The sequence below is a fragment of the Cupressus sempervirens genome, chromosome 2, assembly GCF_028749045.1.
Source record: "Cupressus sempervirens isolate cs-2001-9-10 chromosome 2, ASM2874904v1, whole genome shotgun sequence".
In the NCBI taxonomy this organism is placed as follows: Eukaryota; Viridiplantae; Streptophyta; class Pinopsida; order Cupressales; family Cupressaceae; genus Cupressus; species Cupressus sempervirens.
The window spans coordinates 734,921,897-734,946,711 of NC_143119.1; positions in this window are offsets into that span (position 1 = coordinate 734,921,897).

Below are 24,815 nucleotides of genomic sequence, written 5' to 3' on the forward strand. Positions count from 1 at the left end.
CCTGAATGCCCAAGTGAAAGGACAAACCAGCACCAACAGTTGGATAGGTTATCATGGATTGATAACCTTCCTTTGAATTTTTTTCGGGTACAACTCCCCGTGCAAGATTTACAGTGAATTAAATGTGAGTGCTTTTACCAAAAAGCATGAAAGGATATCTAACATCTACCTATAAACACAGAGTAGATGTGAAACATAAGAACCAAAAAAAAAGAAAGGAGACATAATAAAATAGATTACACAAAGTTAACCTACTGTATACTGCATTTCAAAGGATAAAAGTTAAAGAACAATTTCCATTCTCCTGAGGAAAAATGAATCAAAGCTTCCAGAAGATCTTGATATCAAATGCATATAGAAAATAGAAAATTTGATGCACTTAAAGAAAACTGAAAGTTAGAGCGACATAACCATCAGTGGAAAGAAGAACTACATGGACTCAAAGTTCCAATTTGCAGATATCTTTCAGACCTCCCTTCTTTAAGATGTAAAAGACTACAAAGATCCTATTAGACATGCATCAGAAAATGAAAACCATCTCCCCTACATTACATTTCAAAATCAAAATCCTCTTCAATCACTAACACAAAGTCTAGCAAATAAAACTCTGTTCTGCTACAGCTTCAAAGTCTGTATTCCTTCCCCTAGAATTGAAAAATCTCCCTCTGCTGACAGCACACAGTTTGTAGCTGCTGGAAGAAATAGTGGAATCTTCCTAACACTATATTCATAGCCTTTGTCCTGCTGTATCCCAAAGTCTCCCAGCCAGAATTCAAAAAATTGGAACCCCTTGCTTTCTCTGCTACTGGCTTATTTAAACTTTCTCCTTCTCGTGACTTGTCAGTTTCATAACTGATTCTTTAAAGATTTTCTACCACCTCCTTTCTGTTTTGTCTTGTGTCTTTCCATATACCTCTTTCCCTTTTGCATGTGCATAAGATTTTAATTTATGATTAAACTCTTTATTACTAATTACTTTTAGCAATGTAACGACTTCCTTTAATGATATGGACAGTCATCTTCAGATTTGCATTTTATTAAGAAATGAATAATAACACATGTTAAATGAACCTCTGCACCTTGCATAATGTTCTCCATGTGTCATTATTTGCTGGCATTTTCAACCACCTAATGTCTTCTACTTTCATGTATCTGAAGATAGTTGTACATGAATAACATCAATTCGTTTCACCTAAATTCGGGACTCTGAATCTTGTAAGGATACGTTTAATAGCAAAAATTTTCACATTTCCTATTCACCATAGGAAGTGACTGACCCAAACTTTAATGCATTATTGATGTCAATTAACATATTTTTGCTCATTGGAGGAAACTGTATGCTATACTGATCCTCCCTAATTTCCTCTTAAGCCTATGGGTGTTCATACCTTAAGGAACTCGATGTCAAGGGAAGAGAAATAGCCGCAGACATTCCTTCCTTTCATCATGGCATAATAATAATATATATGAGGTTATCATCATTTTGAATAAAGCTTGGCTTCTATATAGTATAGATCGAACTTCAATTTATGAGAATGAATCATTCATTCAAGTTTTGGTATCATATCTTAGCATATGTAATATTTCAACTAACTTGGCAATCCATGATGTATTCATCAAATGTTTGTTCTGGGATCTATATGGCCAAGCAAGCCACAAGAAGAACATTTAGATTTTGCGTTATGGAGTAGCTTTTGAGTATTTACACCCACGTCTTCATGATTAATCAAAACTCGATGCCCATACTTCAATAGCCATCTCATACTTTCTTCTTTCATACTATCAGGCATCGATGAATGTTTTGTGGCAGAGTTCATTATTACTACTGTTATGCTGTCACAGATTCTACTAGACACGATGCACATAAGTTATGCATTCATGACCTGTGCTTTATAACCAAAGTTAATATCAACTTCAGTGAGCCAAATAGGAAAGTCGAGAGTGCCCAGTTTGTCCAAAACTATTCTCATGTATGACAATTTTTGCTTACCAAAATAGCTTTCAAGCCCAATTCCTTCCACAACTCTTACCAAGAGTTTGATTTTCCTAAGCTTTTTAATGTAGGCATCTATAGTCGATTGAGGGTTCTGCATTACTCATATGGTTCCTTTTTAGAATTGCACTTGCTTATATATTAATTGGATCATGTCAAGACAAACCCCCTATCCAAAGTGTTATGTGAACTCATGGGCCACCTTCGATTGTTTTGCCAAACTGTTAAAATGTGTGTCTAAATATGAATATTGTGACCTTCATTCTAGACTATGTCATATAGAATGGCCTATATTGCTATTGTTCTCAATTTTGGATGTCACGGGCTTTAAATTCCTCCTCGAATTATTCTTGTAGACTAGAACTAGATCAACAATTGAATTCGAGGTCTCTAGCCACCTCGTATTTGTGATTCTGCAAACCAGAGGTACCTGAGCCTGCATTGATTTTGGTATTAAAGAGTGTCCTTGGAGCTTTTAAATTGAAGACATTTGAACCTGAGTTTGTATACTGGTAACGAGAGGGATTCAAAGCACCATTGTGTATGTATTGCCACCTTGTCTCATACTTATTCTGATCCATTTATGACTGAAATCTTGATTTGTATGTTTGTTTCTTTGAATACTAAAATTTGAATTGGAGTACTAGAATGAATTTGCTAAATTTGACAAATCTTCCAGTGAAGTTTGAACTTGAACTTCCTATACCCCTGCACTCGATCACCAAACTTGAAGACGTTGAGCCCAAATTTTGTCTTTGAATCTTTTGCACTGACCCTGAATCATAGACCAAGGTTGGATGTCGAACTTTTTTGCACTAAAAAATTGCATTTTGAACCCAGCATCTGAGCTTCGCTTGCATTGAACCTGCAAGAGGGGTCAACTGAACCATTGAATTTGGCAATTTGAGCCTAGACCTGAATCTCCATGAATTAACCTTTCTGTATTTTGAACCCATTTGAACTACTTTGAACTTTGAAGCTTTGATCTTTGAATATTTTATGAATTCAAACCTGTATCATCAAACAAATTGAACCATTTTGAACTATTGGAAAGGACCCTGAAGATCTGCTTTGAAACGTCGAACTACTTTGAATTACTTCAAACTTTCAGTTCGAAGTGGTTCAAAGAGGTTCAACCTCTGAAACTAAAAGTTTTTTTAAAACTAAGACCACCTTGGGTACTAACAGGAAAAATCTGTTAGTGAACAGTTTGTCCTTCGAGAAAATGTATGCAAATCTGACCCTAAATGCCCAAGTAAAAGGACAAATCGACACCAATAGTTGGATAGGTTATTATTAGATTAATAACCTTCCTCTGAATTTTTTCGAGTACAGATCTCCGTGCAAGATTTACAATGAATTTATTATAGGTACTTTTAACCGAAAAGAACGAAAGAATACCAAGAATCTATTCGTAAACACAGAATAGACGCGAAACCTAAGAACTAAAAAGAAAGGAAACAAAATAAAATAGATTACACAAATTTAATTTGTCGTACACTGCATTACAAAGGACAAAGGTTAAAGAAAAATTTCCATTTTCTAGAGAAAAGATGAATCAAAGCTTCCAGAAGATCCTGATATCAAATGCATTCAAAAAATAGCATATCTGATGCACTTAAAGAAAACTGAAAGTTATAGCAACATAACCATCAGTGGAAAGAAAACTACATAGACTCAAAGTTCTAATTTGTAGATATCTTTCAAACCTCCCTTCTTTAAGACGTAAAAGACTACACAAATCCTATTACACATGTGTCAGAAAATGAAAACCATCTCTCCTACATTACATTTCAAAATCAAATTCCTCTTTAATCACTAACACAAAGTCTAGCAAGTAAAGCTCTATTCTTCTATAGCTCCAAAGTCTGCATTCTTTTCCCTCAGAACTGAAAACTCTCCCCCTGCTAACAGCACACAGTTTGTAGCTGCTGGAAGAAAAAGAATGGAACCCCTTGCTTTCTCTGCCATTGGCTTATTTAAACTTTCTCCTTCCCGTGACTTGTCAATTTCATAACTGATTCTTTAAAGATTTTCTACCACCTCCTTTCTGTTTTGTCTCGTGTCTTTCCATATACCTCTTTCCCTTTTGCATGTGCATAAGATTTTAATTTATGATTAAACACTTTATTACTAATTACTTTTAGCAATGTAACGGCTTCCTTTAATAATATGGACAGTCATCTATAGATTTTCATTTTATTAAGAAATGAATAATAACACCTATTAAATGAACGTTTGCACCTTGCATAATGTTCTCCACGAGTCATTATTTGCTGGCATTTTCAACCACCTAATGTATTCTACTTTCATGTATCTGAAGATAGCTGTACATGAATAACATCAATTCATTTCACCTAAATTTGGGACTCTGAATCTTGTAAGGATACGTTTAATAGCAAACTTTTGCACATTTCCATATTCACCATAGGAAGTGACTGACCCAAACTTTAATGCATTATTGATGTCAATTAACATATTTTTTCTCACTGGAGGAAACCGTATGCTATACTAATCCTCCATAATTTCCTCTTAAGCCTATGGGTGTTCATACCTTAAGGAACTCGATGCCCAAGGAAGAGAAATAGCCGCAGACATTTCTTCCTTTCATCATGGCATAATAATAATATATATGAGGTTATCATCATTTTGAATAAAGCTCGACTTCCATATAGTACAGATTGAACTTCCATTTATGAGAATGAATCATTCATTCAGGTTTTGGTATCATATCTTAGCATATGTAATATTCCAACTAACTTAGCAATCCATGATGTATTCATCAGATGTTTTTTCTGGGATCTATATGGCCGAGCAAGCCGCGAGAAGAACATTTAGATTTTGTGTTATGGAGTAGCTTTTGAGTATTTACACCCACGTCTTCATGATTAATCAAAACCCGATGCCCATACTTCAACAACCATCTCATACTTTCTTCTTTCATACTGTCAAGCATCGATGAATGTTTTGTGGCAGAGTTCATTATTACTACTGCTATGCTGTCGCATATTCTACTAGACACGATGCACATAAGTTATGCATTCATGACCCACACTTTATAACCAAAGTTAATATCGACTTCAATGAGCCAAATAGGAAAGTCGAGAGTGCCCAGTTTGTCCAAAACTATTCTCATGTATGACAATTTTGGCTTACCAAAATAGCTTTCAAGCCCAATTCCTTCCACAAATCTTACAAAGAGTTTGATTTTCCTAAGCTTTTTAATGTAGCCATCTATAGTCAATTGAGGGTTCCACATTACTCATATGGTTTCTTTTTAGAATTGTAGTTGCTTATATATTAATTGGATCATGTCAAGACAAACCCCCTATCCAAAGTGTTATGTGAACTCATGGGCCACCTTCGATTGTTTTGCCAAACTGTTAAAATGTGTGTCTAAATATGAATATTGTGACCTTCATTCTAGACTATGTTATATAGAATGGCCTATATTGCTATCGTTCTCAATTTTGGATGTCACAGGCTTTAAATTCCTCCTCGAATTATTCTTGTAGACTAGAACTAGATCACCAATTGAATTTGAGGTCTCTAGCCACCTCGTATTTGTGATTCTCAAAACCAAAGGTACCCGAGCTTGCATTGATTTTGGTATTTTAGAGTGTCCTTTGAGCTTTTAAATTGAAGACATTTGAACCTGAGTTTGTATACTGGTAACGAGAGGGATTTGAAGCACCATTGTGTATGTATTGCCACCTTGCCTCATACTTATTCTGATCCATTTATGATTGAAATCTCGATTTGTATGTTTGCATCTTTGAATACTGAAATTTGAATTGGAGTACCAGAATGAATTTGCTAAATTTGACAAAGCTTCCAGTGAAGTTTGAACTTGAACTTCCTATACCCCTACACTCGATCACCAAACTTGAAGACATTGAGCCCAAATTTTGTCTTTGAATCTTCTGCACTAACCCTGAATCATAGACCAAGGCTGGATTTTGAACTTTTATGCACTAAAAAATTGCATTTCAAACCTAGCATCTAAACTTCACTTGCATTGAACCTGCAAGAGGGGTCAACTGAACCATTGAATCTGGCAATTTGAGCTTGGACCTGAATCTCCATGAATTAACCTTTCTGTATTTTGAACCCATTTGAACTGCTTTGAACTTCGAAGCTATGATGTCCCCTTCTAGCTAGAGACATCACTTTAGCTAGTGATTAGCCTATCAGAGACCCTCATAGGCTAATAAGATTGGATAGAGAGTCACCTTGGTGTGGAGATCCTCCAAGGACCAGAGCAGAGTACTCTTCTGGGTTGCCAGAGTTTGTTTATGATGAGTTTTCCTTTGAGTTTGGCTTGGTCAGGCTATTTTTAGCAGTTTTGGAGTTATAAAGATAGACCCCTGCTATTTTTAGAAAAGGGGTATGGTCATATGCAGTTCTATCATGTTAGCTCCTAGTCCAAACAACATTAAAAAATGTTGAGTAATAATGGAGATATTAATTTTTATTTAGTTAAAATAAACATTATTGGTTTTGAGCCTATATTGTTAAGTTATAATATATAACTTAAGTGAGGGTCATGATATCATAAAAGGGGCCATTGTTTCAATTAATTGTGGGTCCAAGCTTATGGAAAAATTAAAAGGGGTTTTCTAAGTTTTAATGTAATAACATTTTTAATGTTATTATTATATCTTTTATCCCACATTGAGCGTGGAGACTCATTCTGGAGTTGAGGAGTCCTTATAAACAAACCTTGTCTTCCTTCAAGAGAAGGTTATGAGAATTGCTTAAAAACTTTGCCTTGTGAAATTTCTTGAAGTTGTGGCAACAAGGGTTTCTACAAGTTTAAAAAGAATTCAGACTGTGGAGAATGTAGTATCTTCAGAGTTGATGCAATTTGAGGGTGTGAAATATCACTTGAATTTTTCCTGTGAGTTGACTTCATTCTGGAGTCAATATTGTGTTTTAGTAGGAAAAAAGTGGATGAATCTGTTTACAGGTTGGAAGGGGTTATAACAGTAGCTACACTATTGTGAATAGTACAACGCTACAGTGAATTAAAAATCAGAGATTTAGTGTTGCAATTTTTGATAGGCGCTGCCCAAGGAGGAAGCAACCAGCAGCGTGGTTGCATATTGGAGACAAAAATCAGGTTTTTTTCAACTATTAATGATGATGTTTTTAATGTATTCTTCCAGCAATAAGTATTGTACATAAATTAGAAGCCATCTGAATAAATGAATTTGATTAGCATTATAACCAAATTTGAGTTATAATTTTAGGTAAGATTAGTTTTCAATATTTGTATTTTCTTTTCATCAACTCAAAAACCCAAAAATAGCTTAAAACATTCAAAAACAAACCAAAAACAATCATTACACCAAGGGAAAGAAATAATGATCAGCGTAGAGCCTATTTGGGGTTCTTACATTGGTATCAGAGTCTCATTCCTGCCATCCTGAGGGTTTGGGGAGTCATATGCAGCCACTGGAAATTGGACCACACAGGTACCATACTCGTAGAAGAGCTCTGATTGAACAAGAACACTTACAGGAAATAGGAAATATGGAATAGAGGCATGATGGTAGTCCACCTAGAAATAGGAGGAATAATGATGATCAGGATACCAGAGAATTCTATCGTGCTATGGTTATAGGGCAGTAGTAGATGGCACAGGCATTACAGGCACTCACTACTATGGTAGAAACGATGAACCCACCTGTTAGACAAAATGGGGAGCCAGGAGAACAAGGAGATAACAGGAGTGCTACAGGTAATCAGAGACCACAACGGACCCATTCTAGAATAGTTGATAGGCCTACATGCCCTACATTTGTTTCGGAGGAGCCAGAAGAAGCTCCGATAGAGGAGGCAACAGGAGACCCCATATTCGCAGATGCACTCATGGCTGCAAATGATGAATGGGAATTATTAGCTCTGCAGGTTCGGGAGAGGATGACCTTTGAACACTTTGTAAATCAAAGGAGAGAGCATTACAGGTCACTCAGACAAGATAGGAGGCCTAGAGGTCAAAACAATGAGCTGAAGAGGGCTATAGGCAAGCTTACTATGCCTACATTTGATGGGAGTGGTCAGATGATAGCTCAAGCTTGGATTCATAAGCTTGACACATTTTTGGCACTGAGGCCAATGACAGAGATTGAAGCTATCAAATATGCCACCTTGCATTTGGAGGGAATAGCACATGATTGGTGGTACCATGGTATGGTAACACTTCAGCATAACCAAGTGACAGAATACCAGGACTTCGTGGATAGGTTGGTTGAAAGATTTGACAAGAAAGATCCAGTGATTTACTTCCGGGACTTAGCACAGCTGAAACAAACAGGCAACTTGGAGTATTTCATTGGTGAATTTCAGCGGTTGGCAATCATGGTGCCAAACATTTCAAAGCATAGATTTATAGTTCTTTTCATTGAGGGCCTATTCGAACCACTGAGAGGTTGGATAAAGGCATTTGATCCTATTTCTTTATAGGAAGTGATGAGAAAGGCAAGAAGTATGGAACATGCAGTCCCAACAAACAAATTTCAATCCAAAGGAGCATCTTCTAGTAAGGATAACAAACCATTTTATAAAAAACCAGAGAGGACTGATTTTAAAATTGATTCTAAAGATAAAACTCTAGCACCTTTTGATAGGGAAACATTAAACGATTTGAGGAAGAACAAATTATGTTTCTACTGTAAGGGACCCTATTATGCAAACCATGATTGTCCTTTTAGGCCAAAGGGAAAAGCTAACAGAGTTATGTGGGCATACTATGAGGAATCAAAATCAGATAATTCAGATCAGCAGTCTGATATAGAGGAAATAGATGGTGAAAAAGAGGAAGACAAGGCTGAAAACTTGTCTAAAATAGAGTCCAAGGATGGGGAAGGAGATGGGCAACTTAGGGAAGCTCGTCTCACTAGTATTAAGCAAGAAGGGTCATTCTGGATGAGAGGAGTACTTGCTGGACAATGAGTCATAACCTTGGTTGATACAGGTGCCACTCATAATTTCATTGATGCTAGGATGGTGGAGAAGCGTGGCATACAAACATTGGAGTTTGGGGGAATTAGAGTGAGGGTAGCAGATGGCTATGTCCTCAAATGTGATCATAGGATCACTGGACTCCCATTGAAAGTTAATAATTATGACTTTAAGGTAGATTTTTATGTTGTACCTATGGGAGATATAGATATAGTTCTTGGGATGAGTTGGTTGCACGATATTGGTGAGTTCACTCTTAACCTCAAGGAGATGGAGATGAGGTTTAAAGTGAATGGGAAGACACATATTCTTAAGGCAATCAGGGACAGTGATCTTAGGATGGTCTCTTTTCATAGAATGGCTAGATTGATTCGACATGATCAGGTAGAGTGGGCAGCAGAGTGCATGTTGATGCCATCACAGGAGGGACAGCATCAGATTGAATATCCTCCTAATATTCAGGAGCTTAGAGTTAAACACTCTAAGGTGTTCAGTGACATTCCACCAGGTAGACCACTAGACAGAGGTATTGAGCACATCATTGAGTTAGAGGAGGGGGCTAAGCCCATCATGATTACACCTTACAGGCATCCGAAGAGGTTGAAGGATGAAATTGAGAAAAGCATAAAGGAGTTACTTGCTATGGGCCACATTAGACCAAGTAAGTCTACTTTTTCTTCTTCAGTGGTGTTAGTAAAGAAGAAGGATGGGACATTGAGGATGTGCATTGATTACAAAGTGCTTAATCGAAAGACGATTAAAAACAGATACCCCATTCCTAGGATCGATGAGTTGATAGATGAGCTTCATGGAGGTTGCTTCTTCTCAAAGATAGATTTGAGATCAGGTTATCACCAGATCAGAGTTAGAGAGTAGGATATCGAGAAGACAGCCTTTAGATGTCATTGTGGCCATTTTAAGTTTGTAGTTATGCCATTTGGGCTAACTAACGCACCTGCTACTTTTTAGGCAACAATGAATAGGGTTTTCCATCCTCAGTTGAGGAGATTTGTACTTGTCTTCTTCAATGATATCTTGGTATATAGTAGATCTTGGGAGGAGCACTTGGTTCACCTAGACACGGTGCTGGGTATATTGGATAGAGAATCCTTGTATGCAAAGGAGTTGAAGTGTGATTTGGGCATGAGAGAGTTGTTGTACTTGGGTCACATCATCAGTGCAGAGGGCATGTGCATGGATCCTGAAAAGATTCATGCCATTGTGGAGTGGCCTTCATCGGTGAACCTTACACAGTTGAGGGGCTTTCTAGGACTATGTGGTTTCTACAGAAGGTTTGTGGATGGATATTCCAGGCATGCGGCACCCTTGACAGATTTGATGAGAAAGGGAGCTTTCTTGTGGACTCTTGAAGCACAGGAGTGTTTTGAGAAATTTAAGGGGTTGATGACTTCTTGTCCAGTGTTAGCATTACCAGATTTCAGCAAACCTTTTGAGCTACATTGTGATGCTTCCGGAGAGGGCATTGGAGCGGTGCTTATGCAGGAGAACCACCCTATTGCTTATGAAAGCAGGAAATTGAGAGGGCTAGAGCGGAGCTTCAGCATATATGATAAGGAATTATGCATGCTTTGGCCAAATTCAGGCAATATTTGGTAGGTAGAAAATTTTGTATCAAAACCGACCATAATAGCCTAAGACACTTTTTGGGGCAGCAAGATCTCAATGATAGGCAGGAAAAGTGGGTGAGCAAGTTACAGTCCTATGACTTTGACATTACATATTTTAAGGGGACACAGAATGTAGTTGTTGATGCCTTATCATGTAGGCCCCATTTGACCTTATTGATAGACATATCGGAGGATTGGAGACACTTGATCCTTGCAGAGTATGCAAAGGACACTTGGGCAGCTAGATTCATAGATGGGACTATTCAGGATAGTAGATACACCCTTGTGAATGAGCTCATCATTTACAAAGGATGAATATTTTTGGTCCCAGGATCAGTAGTGAGGAGGGTGGTTTTGAAATCTTTTCATGATTCACCTATGGCAGGACATCCTGGTTTCTACAAGACATACCGACAGATTAGAGAGCAATTCACATGGAAAGGGCTCAAAGAAGAGGTACTTCAATATGTTAGGGAGTGTCTCACTTGCCAACAGAATAAGCAAGAACACTCCTATCCAGCCAGTTTACTTCAGCCACTTTCGGTTCCTGATAGGAAGTGGGAGTGTTTTTCTATGGACTTCATCATAGGACTGCTTAGAGCCCAAGGCAGAGACCACTATCACTACTACATACACTGCTACACAGGTGGCAGAGTTGTTCTTCAAAGAGATATTTAGATTACATGGCTTACCTCAGAGCATTTTAAGTGACAGAAATAGTAGGTTTATGAGTCACTTTTGGCAGGAGCTATTCAAGTTGTGTGCGACAGAGCTCACTCCGAGTACTAGCTACCACCCTCAAACAGATGGTCAAACAGAGATAGTAAACAAATGGGTGGAGGGATATCTCAGAAATTATATAGCAGGGCAATAGAGGGCATGGGTAAAGTGTATTTATCTTTGTGAGTATTGCTACAATACCACTTATCACATGTCTATTCAGATGTCACCCTTTATGGCCCTGTATGGGTATGAGGCACCCAATTTTATGGATCTGCTTTTGAGTGACAGTAGAGTGCCCAGTGCAGGTGATTTGTTACAGGAGAGTCAAGACCTTGTTAAGACTCTCAAAGATAATCTAACTAAGGCACAAAATCAGCAAAAGTAGTATGCAGACTAGAAGAGGATTGAGTGGACTTTTGAGGTTGGAGACATGGTGTATCTTATGTTGCAGCCTTATTGTCAATCCACTCTCAAGAAGAGTGGCACCAAGAAACTCAAGCCACGATACTATGGTCCATTTAGGATTATCAGGAAAGTGGGAGAGGTGGCTTATGAGTTAGACTTGCCGGCGAAGAGCAAGGTGCACAATGTTTTTCATGAGTCACGCCTCAAAAAGGTGCTAGGGCATCATATTGTGCCTTCTACAGTACTACCACCCCTGGATGATGAGGGAAAACTTGTTTTGATACCGGAGGCTATCATTGATTTTAGAGAGAGGAACATGAGGAAACGTACCATCCGAGAATATTTGGTGAAGTGGAAAGATTTGCCGGTAGAGGATGCTACTTGGGAGAGTGAGGAGATTTTACAGCATCCAGAGTTGAGATTGCTTGAGGACAAGCAATTTAAAGGAGGGCAGACTGTGATGTCCCCTTCTAGCTAGAGACATCACTTTAGCTGGTGATTAGCCTATCAGAAACCCTTGTAGGCTAATAAGATTGGATAGAGGGTCACCTTGGTGTGGAGATTCTCCAAGGACCAGAGTAGAGTACTCTTTTGGGTTGCCAGAGTTTGTTTATGATGAGTTTTCCTTTGAGTTTGGCTTGGTCAGGCTATTTTTAGCAGTTTTGGAGTTATAAAGATAGACCCCTGCTATTTTTAGAAAAGGGGTATGGTCATATGCAGTTCTATCATGTTAGCTCCCAGTCCAAACGACATTAAAAAATGTTGAGTAATAATGGAGATATTAATGTTTATTTAGTTAAAATAAACATTATTGGTTTTGAGCCTATATTGTTAAGTTATAATATATAAATTAAGTGAGGGTCATGATATCATAAAAGGGGCCATCGTTTCAATTAATTGTGGGTCCAAGCTTATGAAAAAATTAAAAGGGGTTTTCTAAGTTTTAATGTAATAACATTTTTTATGTTATTATTATATCTTTTATCCCACATTGAGCGTGGAGACTCATTCGGGAGTTGAGGAGTCCTTATAAACAAACCTTGTCTTCCTTCAAGAGCAGGTTATGAGAATTGCTTAAAAAATTTGCCTTGTGAAATTTCTTGAAGTTGTGGCAACAAGGGTTTCTACAAGTTTAAAAAGAATTCAGACTATGGAGAACGTAGTATCTTCAGAGTTGATGCAATTTGAGGGTGTGAAATATCACTTGAATTTTGCCTGTGAGTTGACTTCATTCTGGAGTCAATATTGTGTTTCAGTGGGAAAAAAGTGGATGAATCTGTTTAAAGGTTGGAAGGGGTTATAACAGCAGCTACAGTGCTATGAACAGTACAACGCTACAGTGAATTAAAAATCAAAATTTTAATATTGCAGTTTTTTATAGGCGCTGCCCAAGGAGGAAGCAACCAGCAGTGTGGTTGCATATTGGAGACAAAAATCAGGTTTTTTTCAACTATTAATGATGATGTTTTTAATGTATTCTTCCAGCAATAAGTATTGTACATACATTAGGAGCCATCCGAATAAATGAATTTGATTAGCATTATAACCAGATTTGATTTATAATTTTAGGTAAGATTAGTTTTCAATATTTGTATTTTCTTTTCATCAACTCAAAAACCCAAAAATAGCTTAAAACATTCAAAAACAATATACTATATTTTTTGTGCTTCTCTTGCTCTTCATCCTGATGATGGATCACGTAGTGTGATTCGAAACGTTGATGGTAAAAATATTAACACAATCGAATCCAAAAACATACCAGTACAATATAATGGATTGTGGAAATTTGTTCTCTTTAATTCAAAAACAAACCAAAAACAATCATTACACCCAGGGAAACAAACAGTGATCAGCGTAGAGCCTATTTGGGGTTCTTACAGAAGATTTGATCTTTGAATATTTTATGAATTCAAACCTGTAACTTCAAACAAATTGAACCATTTTGAACTATTTAAACAGACCCTGAAGATTTTCTTTGAAACATCAAACTACTTTGAATTACTTCGAACTTTCAGTTCAAAGTGGTTCAAAGAGGTTCAACCTCTGAAACTGAAAGTTTTTTTAAAACTGAGTCCACCTTGGGTACTAACACTTTACGGATAATCTCCTTGCTGATTTTGGATATAGAGTTCAACTTCAAGGTCCATGCACCTTTGAAGACATGGTCATGCAAGCAATCAGAATTGAGGAATTCATGGTCAAAAAGGGTGAGCTCATCCTTTAGAAGGAAACTAAACAAGGGTCAACCTCCAATAAGGACAAATATAAGTATGTGAACAAAAAACTGAGAGGCTGTGCATGATGGAGTTGTTGACAAGATTACTCCTAAATGTACTAAGGAAACTTTCAATCTTATAGACAATCTCAAAGCATCCAAGAATGTTGAGAAACCTCTTTCTGACAATAAGATATTTGGAAATAAACTGAAGAACTTATCTTGGGTCACATGCCCAAAATGAGAATATACTATTGGATACAACTAATTAATTGTGTGTTGTCTTTGATGTTAGACATGTTATATCAGTTGGTAGTCAATGCATGCCAAGCTTACTTGGTTAGTGAAGATAGTTTTCCTAGTCTACTGAGCATTCCTAATTTTTCTTTGTGCAAAAAGAAATTTCTATCGAGCTCACTTAGGCGTCAAAGGAAGTTAAGCAGAAAAGAGTGTTAACCAAGCTCACTCGATTAATAAAGGGATAGTTGAATAGAGTTAGTATTAACTAAGTTCACTCAGTTACCAAAGGAATTTTGGTAAGTTTTTAGTGTTAACCAAGCTTCTGTTGGTTAACACAGGAAATCACTTCATAATTAGTTTCTATTGAGCAAGGTTGGCTACCAAAGGATTTTCTTATTTTGGCATGTGAAGCTTAATTATTTTACCTATTGATTCTAGCCAAATGAGATGATGAATATTTCCTATTCTAATTTATATTTGAGTTGAATTGACAATCTGAAAGGTGTAAGTAAAAGGTCAAGCTATGATTTCAAAATGTGTGTGAGATGCAAGTTGAATAAGTTGATTAAAAGAGATAAAAGGAGAGGAAGCAAACTTGAAGGATAAAGCATAAATCCTTGTGGAGGAGAAAAGTATTATTTGATCAAGGAAGGATAAAGTATAAACTAGAGCAGAGATCTGTAATTAGCAATTTAATTGCATCACAAATCAGGTCATTTCATTGTTACTCTCAAACCATTGTAGCAGTGAACTAAAATCTCTTAATAGAGTTGGTTTAACAGCCATTTGTAAATCTTGTAAGAAGGTAGAAATTCCATTGAATTGTTTCAATAATTTTTGCAAGGCCACTCCTAATAGGGTGATTAAATCCTTTAACAAGGTCACACCTAACAGTGTGGTTTGTAACCTTTAACAGGGTTGGCTCCTAATAGGGCTCACTTCAAAAGAGTGAAAAATAGTAACTAGTTGCATTGGTGGTTTTTCCCAAATTGGGTTTCCATGTTAAATCTTGGTGTCTTACGTGTTCATATTATTTCTTTCATGCTTGCAAGTAATTACTGATAACATCTTAATTTATTGAGTTACATCAATTTCTGTGTGTTTACTGAGTTTCAGTAGTGATCAGTTCTATCTGTCTAAATTTTATAGTTGACATCTAAGGGAGTTGAGATTTATTTTAGCAGTAAATGATTCACCCCCCCTCTTAGTTACTCTTATATTTCCAACAATTGGTATCAGAGATTTTGGTGCTTGTGGAGAAGGTTTCAAGAACCTAAGCTAAAGATCAGGATGTCTCACAAGAGAGATATTCCAAAGCTGAACAAAGACAACTTTGCAACATGGCAAGGGCTTATGAGGCTTCATCTGGCTACCATAAATGATTCAAGATGTAAATATCTTGATGAAGAATATAAAACTCCCACTAGAACATTATCAGTTGATGATATTGCTAAGAAGAAGAACCATAACATCATGATGATTGACATTACATCTGTTCTCAATTATGTTGAATTTGATGAGGTCAAAGATTGTAAAACTACTTTTGATATGTGGAAAAAACTGAAAGAAATCTATGGAGGAGATAACAATGTAAGAAGAGGCAAAGCAGAAAGTCTTAGAGGAAAATTTGATCAAATGAGGATGAGAGAACATGAAAATATTGCAAAATATGTGGAAAGAATTAAGGCCAGTGTTAGTGCAATTAGAGCATCTGGAGGAGAAATTAAAGAAGAAACTATTGTAAGTAAAGTTCTCAAAAAATTTCTTCCTATCTATGCAACTAGAGTATCTGTGATTCAAGAAAAGAGATGTGATCCAAATAACAAGCTAAGTTTGGATACCCTAGTGGGAAGACTGACAACTTTTGAACTAGACAACTTTGACAACTATGTTCCTGCTTCCAATAATATTGAGTTTGCATTTGAAGCTAAGCTCTCACTCAAAGAAAAAGGCAAGAAAATAAAAGATAATCAATTAGAAAGTGAGGAAGAAACTAAAGAAAGTTTTGATAGTGATCTTGAAATTGTTGAAGCTCTACTTGCAAAAAAATATTCCAGGAGTAGAGAAAAGTACAAAGGTAAGGTCCCTCTAAAATGTTTTTCTTATGAGGAAATTGGTCATATTGTTGCTAGGTGTCCAAACAAAAAAAGCAAAGAAGAAAAGAAAAGCCACAAGTACAAAGGAAAGAAAGAATTCAAAAGTCACAAATCCTACAAAGACAAAGGTAATAAAACTTGTTTTATGGCTAAAGATTCTGATAACAGTGAAGATGAAATAGTATATATTGTTGTAAAAGATGAATCTAATAATGAAGGAGATAAGATGGCACTTGTCTCTCATATTATAAAGAATGACACATGGATCATAGATGGTGGATGTTATCACTATATGAATGGAGAAAAAACTAAGTTGGAACATTTTGAGCACTATGATGGAGGTAGTGTAAGGTTTGGGAACAATGAACCTTGTTGCATAAAAGGAAAAAGTTGAATCTCATTAACCAATGAACTTTTATGTGACAATGCCTATTGGGTTGAAGGACTAAAACATAACTTGCTGAGTGTGGCACAGTTGAACAATGGATTCAAGTAGAATTCATGAATGACATGGTGAGATTACTAGATAACCAAGAAAATCTGATTGGATTAGGCAGGCAAACAATAGGTAACCTATTTTATCTTGATCTTGGTGATTTTTCATGTTTCATTGCTCAAGTAGAACAAAGCTAGCTATGGCACAGAAGACTATGTCATGTAAACTTTGATAATATGGTCAAGATCAAAAAACTCAAAAGGGTAAGAGGTCTTCCTAGTTTGAAGAAACCTAATGTTGGATTGTGCAAGAATTGCCAAATTGGTAAAATGGGAAAGACTAGTTTTAAAAGCAAAAACTATCAGTTAGAAGATGTCTTGGAAATTGTGCATACTAATTTGTGTGGACCCATTGGAATAGAAACCTATAGTGGAGAAAAGTTTTTCATTCTTTTTGTTGATGATTATTCTATAATGATGACTATTATGTATCTCAAAGAAAAATAAGAAGTTTTTGAGAAATTTAAATGGTATCTAGCTAGAGTAGAAAAAGAAACTAAAAAAAGATTGAAATGCTTAAGATCAGATAGAGGTGGTGAATTCATCTCAAATGAATTCAACAATTTCTACATTGAAAGAGGAATCAAAAGACAAGTATTAGCCCCTAGTACTCTTGAGAAAAATGGAATAGTTGAAAGAAGAAACAGATCCATCATGGATTGTGTAAGGACACTAATGATTGAAAAGAATGTTGCAATCAAATACTGGAAGGAAGCTATCAGCATTGCAGTTCATACTTTAAACCGAGTTTAGTTGAAGAAGGACTCAAACAAAACTCCCTATGAGCTATGGTATGGCTACAAATACAATCTAAGTTACCTGAAAGTATTTGGCAGCAAATGTTATATCTTGAAAGAATCTAGATAAGGAAAATTTGATGTAAAAGGTGATGAAGGTTTATTTCTAAGATATTCCTGCAAAAGTAAAGCATACAAATGTTTGAATTTATCCACTCATGAAATTATTGAAAATGCACATGTGAGAATTGATGAGTTTGCAAAAATGATTGAAGAAGAAAGCAAAAAGGAGCGAGAAGACTACAAAAGATCTATCTACTATGAACCTAATACATTACCAAACACATTTGACAAAAAGGTGATTTCATCTCTCGAGCTCTCCAAATCTCCATTAGCTATTAAGTTACAGGAAGTGTGAATCGATTCATAGGGACCCAAGTCACATTCAAAGGCTACTGAGTTAGTGCATACCAAGTTTGAAGAACTTGAGCCACAGATAGAAGGACTCAAGCCAGAAGTTGAAATTCAAAATGAAGACTGTGCAGCTAATTCAAAAGTCAAAGAACTTGTATTGGCTAAATATGTAAGAAGGCATCATGCATTTGATCAGATTAGTGGAGACAAATTTGATGGAACGATGATAAAAAGAAAACTAAAAGGTACATGTTTACTTGTTGAATTTGAACCTAGAATTGTTAAAGATGCACTAGAAAATGAAAGTTGGATTGAGGCTATGAATGAAGAAATAGAACAGATAGAAAAGAATAAAAATTGGACTCTTGTACATAAGCCCAAAGATAAAAATGTGATTGGTACTAAATGGGTATTCAAAAATAAGTTGAATAAAGATGGAAAAGTGTCAAGAAACAAAGAAATGTTGTTATGTAAAGGTTATTCTCAAGAAGGTATTGATTACGGTGTAACATTTGCCCTTGTTGCAAGATTAGAAGGTGTTAGAACTTTACTGGCTTAAGCAGCTCACAAAGGATTCAAAGTATATGGGATGTATGTTATATCTACATTTTTGTATGGAATACTTGATGAGGAAGTCTACATTGAGCAACCAAAATATTTTTTTGATCCAGATGAAAGGGACATGGTCTGCAAATTACACAAATCCCTATATGGTCTAAAACAAGCTCCTAGAGCCTAGTATGAAAGAATACATAACTATTTGATACATATTGGTTTTCAAAGAACAAATGATAATAGCATCCTATACATCAAGGATGGACCAGATAAGAAGATTGTGTTGGAAAAAATATTTGTGGATGATACTCTATTCACAGGAAATGATGATTTATGCAAGGCATTTTTAGAACAAATGAATAAAGAATTTGAAATGTCCATGTTTGGTGAAATAAAAGTCTTTGTTGGATTGCAAATACAACAGAAAAAAAATGGTATCTATATCACTCAATCTAAGTACATCAAAGAGATACTCAAGAAATTTGGAATGGAAGATTCAAAATCATTTGGAACCCCCATGTGTACTAGACTTACGCTCACAAAAGGTGATGACTCCAAAGAATTAGATCAAACCCTATACATATCAATGATTGCGAAACTATAGTATGTGGTACATACAAGGCTAGATATTGCCTTAGCAGTTGGGATAGTGGAAATATTCTCAGCTAAACCTAGAGATAACCACATGATGGCAATAAAAAAATCTTGAGATATTTGAAAGGTACTGAAGACTGTGGTTTATGGTACAAACTTGGAGGCAACCTTGACCTAAAAGTATTTATTGATTTTGATTGGGGAGGAAATCTTGATGACAAAAAGAGCAATATTGGTGGAGTATTCTTTCTTGGTAAAAGGCTAGTATCTTGGATAAGCAAGAAACAAAACTGCACATCTCAATCCACAACAAAAGCAGAATATGTAGCAGTAGTAGTGAATTGTTCTAACATTGTTTAGTTCAAATAGTTGTTGGAAGGAATGAAGGTTGAAATTAAAGAGCCAATAGTGATGTATTGTGATAACACAAGTGCAATCAACATATCAAAGAATCCAATGATGCATTCCAAAACAAAGTATCAAATATCACTTTGTAAGAGAATTAGTATAGGACAAAGAAATTAGATTGAAATATGTGCATAAAAAAGAACAAATTGCATATATATTCACAAAGTCATTACCTAAGGATGAATTTTTGTATCTAAGAGGTAAGCTAGGGGTCATTCTCCTATCTAAATTTCACTAAATAAATTTTAGTGATGCATCAACAGGAACCAAGTTGAAGATTAATCAGTTGATATAGTATTGACAAAGAAATATTGCAAATGAATCTGTACTCAAGGTACATTGACACTAATTAGAATTGTCTTTGGCATGTGTTGCCAAGGAGGGAGAAGTTTACTATCATATCTTTCTAAAATTTTGTAGAGGGAGAATTTAAGCAGTTCCTTCGCAGAGGGAGAATACTAAAATCAAAGAGGGAGAAACTTTCTGATAGAGGAAGTCTTGTTCTCAAAATTTCTTTGTGCTATGACATGTTGTGTTTCCATCAATGCCAAAGAGGGAGATTGTTGGATACAATTGATTAATTATGTGTTGTCCTTGATGTTACACAAATGTCATATCAGTTGACAATTAGTGCATGTTGAGTTTACTTGGTTAGTGAAGATAGTTTTCCTAGTCTATTGAGCATTCCTGATTTTACTCTATGCAAAAAGTAGTTTCTACCCAGCTCATTGGGGCGTTGAAGGAAGTTAAGCAAAAAAGAGTGTTAACCAAGTTCACTTGGTTAACAAAGGGAAAGTTGAATAAAGTCAGTATTAATCAAGTTCACTCAGTTACCAAAGGAATTTTGGTAAGTTCGCAGTGTTAACTGAGCTTCTATTGGTGAACACAAGAAATCCCTTTAGAATCAATTTCTATCAAGTAGGGTTGGCTACCAAAGGATTTTCTTATTTTGGCATGTAAAGCTTAATTATTTTACCTATTGATTCTAGCTAACTAAGATGATGAATATTGGCTATTCTAATTTGTATTTGAGCTGACTTGATAATCTGAAAGGTATAAGTAAAAGGTCAAGCTATGATTTAAAAATGTGTATGAGATGCAAGTTGAATAAGTTGATTGAAAGAGATAAAAGGAGAGGAAGTGAACTTGAAGGATAAAGTAGATATCCTTGTGGAACAAAAAAGTATTATTCAATCAAGGAAGGATCAAGTATGAACCAGAGTAGAGATCTATAATTAGCAATTTAGTTGCATGACAAATCAGGTCATTTCATTGTTACACTCAAACCATTGTAGCAGTGAACTAAAATCTCTTAACAGAGTTGGTTTAACAACCATTTGTAAATCCTCTAACAAGGTAGCAATTCCATTAAATTGTTTCAAAACCTTTTGCAAGGCCACTCCTAATAGGGTGATTAAATCTTTTAATAGGATCACACCTAACAGTGTGTTTTGTAACCTTTAACAGGGTTGGCTTCTAACAGAGCTCACTTTAGAAGAGTGAAAAATAGTAATTAGTTACATTGGTGGTTTTCTCCAAATTGGGTTTCTACATTAAATCCTGGTGTCTTATGTGTTCATGTTATTTCTTTCATGCTTGCAAGTAATTACTGATAACATCTTAAGATTTACTAAAGTAATTCACACTATGCATTTATCGAGTTACAACAATTTTTGTGTGTTTACTGAGTTTCAGCAGTGATCAGTTTCATCAGTCTAAATTTCATGGTTGACATCTAAGGGATCTAGGATTTATTTTAGTGGTAACTAATTCATTCCCCCACCCCACCCAGTTACTCTTATATTTCCAACATATGCCCCTATGGGTGAACCTTTGGATGTGGTCTTCAAGACCTTGCTACAAAAAAAGCTCATTTCTCCATTGAATAACTCTCATTATTATGATCCACAACCACAACCACCGTGGTGGAACAAAACTAAATTTTTTAAATAGCACTAGAAAAAGGTCACAAAATAAGAAATTGCAGCAACTTGCATCACAAATTCCAAGACCTAATCAATGATGGTGACATTGTTGTGGATGGACATAACAAGAACATACATCACAAGGCTTTCAAGGAGTCATTCCCGTCTTATGAAAAAGGATAAAACTCAAAACAAAAATCTAATAACAAGATCAACTATACATACTCTAATGATGATGATGAGATATTCCACATGGTTGAACTAGTGGATGTTGAGTATTGTGAAGTTATAACCATCAAGGGAAAACAAGACAAAACTAAACCTAAGACAACATTCATCTTAAGGGGTCCTACTTCTAATACATCTAACAATGAACCATCAAAATCTTGTGCCAATGATGTTAGGCATTCCTGTGCCAAGTTAGTACTCAAAGGCCTTATGCTTTCTACTTCTAAGCTAGAACAACACAAAGACAAACCTCTTGTTGATCCATTTGGCAAAGGAACAAAACTTGCAACAACTTTTGTGGCTACTAGCTACAGTATCCTCGATCAGTTATAATGAACATATGCTCAAATCATAATTTTTGAACAGATCAAAATCTCACCTACTCATAGGCAAATTCTCAACAAAGCCCTCACTAAGGCAAACATACCTCAAGATCTTGATCTTGAGAGGTTTCAATCTATGGTAGGTCATCTAACCTAACCTCACTATATGTCCTCTGAGGAGGATGATGAAATGTCCCTTTCTCTAATTTTATATGATATTTCAAGCCTCTAATCAGATTTTTAAAATCAAATAACCAATATTTCAAAGATCCACCAATTTCTCAATAAACCCCAAATCGGGGATGCCCGAAATAGTGCCAAAAATATCACAGCTTCACATATTATTAATAAATTTGAAAGTAGAAATTTTTACAAAAATTTTAGTAGCATAATAGCCTAAAAAATGGCATTTCTAGATCTGTATAACATTTACACAACAGCTCCCAAACGGAGGACAAAAACAATGCTCATGGGGCTCTCAAAAATAACACAAAATAGTCTGAAAACACCACAAAACACTAATAATCTATCATAAAAGTTTAAAAACAAACCAATACATATATTCAGCTCTATTTTAACATCTAAGTGTCTAAAATATAGCAGCAACCCAAACTGATATGAAATACTCAACCGGAAACACCAAACTTTTACAAAAACACACACCTGAAAATCCACAAATTTGCCTTGTTCAGCACAAAGGCAAACTCTGCATGAGATTGCACATGTAATGGCTTTAAAATCCCATCCTAAGCCTTTTTGAAAAGCTAAAAACTCTCATCTTTGGGCCTCCTTCTCCACAAGTTTGGCAGCATCTGAAGAACAACAAAGCAATGAGCAAAAATCAAGTTCTGGAATGAGCTCAAAATGCCTCCAAATCCCTTAAAAGAGGGCATAACCCTAACTCATGTCCAAGAGGGGTTAATAAAACATATTTTAATAATAATTTTTTATTTATTAGTCCATTGGTTTTCAAAGATCAGCCCCTTTTTTTGAAACTTCACCTTTTTGGGCCTGCTTGCCTTACCAAAGATTGTTATTTTAATTATTTGAAAAGGGGACATGACAAGTCCTCCCCTCCCAAATATTGCTTGTCCTCAAGAAATGAAGGTTTGAATGCTCAATAATATGTGCTCCTTCCCAAGTTGCATCCTCCAGTGGTAATCCTTTTCATCTGACCAAATACTCTATGATGCTCCTATTTCTCAATCTTTTCTCTCTTGTATCCAAAATCTCTTCTGGTATCAAAACTAATTTTGCTTCATCATCAAGAGGTGGTAATTCTGTAGATACTATGTTTTTATGGCCTAGAACTTTCTTCATGCAAGATACATGGAAAACATTATGTATTTTTCTATTTGGTGGGAGCTCCAATTCATAAGCTACCTCTCCTACCCTCTTGGTGATCTTATAAGGCCCATAGAACCTTGGCTTGAGTTTCTCTGCCCCACTCTTCTTCAAGGTGCTTTGATTATATGGCTACAACCTTACAAATACCAAATCTCCCACCTCAAAAGATCTTTTAGTCCTTTTCCTATCATCATACAACTTTTGGTGGTTCTGTGCATGTTGTAGATAATCCTTGAGGGACCTTATTATGTCTTGGCTTTGCTTGATGAAATCACTTGCTGTAGGTACTCTGCTATCTGAAAGTATGAGAACAACAAAGGAAATGTCATCATAACCATAAAGAGTATGAAAAGGAGGCATACCAATAGACATGTGATGATATGTATTGTAACAATACTCCCCTAGGTGCAACCATTTCCCCCACGCATGTTGTTGATTTGAAACATTGTTCCTCAAATATCCCTCTCCATTTATTAACTATCTCTGTTTGTCCATTTGTTTGAGGGTGATAGCTAGTACTTAGAGTGAGTTCAGTTCTTGCCAAATGAAAGAGCTCCTTTCAAAAAGAGCTGAGGAATCTACTGTCTCGTTCACTAACAATGTTTCTAGGCAAGCCATGTAATCTAAACATTTCCTTGAAGAACAATTTGGCCACTTGTGATGCCTTGAAATCAGATGTGATAGGAAAGAAATGTTCATACTTAGTTAATCTATTAACCACCACATATATTCAATCCTTACCTTGAACCTTGGGCAACCTAGTGATGAAGTCCATGGAAATACTTTCTCATTTTTTTTTAGGAATAGGAAGTGGCTGCAACAACCCTACAGGAAAATTTTGCTCACTCTTGCTTTGTTGGCATACCATACATTTGTTAATGTCTTTAAGGACATACTCCTTCATATCCTTCCATGAAAATTGCTCTCGAATTTGCCTGTATGTTTTGAAGTATCCCTGATGACCAGCCAAAGGTGTGTCATGAAAGGCCCTCAATATCCTCTCCTTAGTTTTTCATCCTGGCACTAAGAAGATCCCGTTCTTGTAATAAATCAATTCATCAAAAACCTTGTACCTATTATCATCCACTAACTTATCCAAAATCTTGGTGGTAAAGGAATCTTTAGCATACTCTAAAATTATGGAGACTTTCCAATCAACAGAGGTAGATGTTAAGGAACACAGAGTGTGCTTTCTTGAGAGAGCATCAACAACCACATTATTCTTTCCTTTCATGTATTCAATATCAAAATCATAACCTTGAAATTTTTTTACCCATTTTGTTGATGATCATTCAAATCCCTTTGGTTCAAGAAGAACTTAAGGCTATTATGGTCCGTCTTTACAATGAATCTCCCACATATCAAATATTGTCTAAACTTATGAAGTGCATGCATGATTGCCAACATTTCCTTATCATAGATGGAGTAACCTTTCTCTAATTAATTTAGTTTTCTACTCTCAAATGCTATTGGATGTCCCCTTTGAGTTAGGAAAACCCATATACCTTCTCCAGAAGCATCAC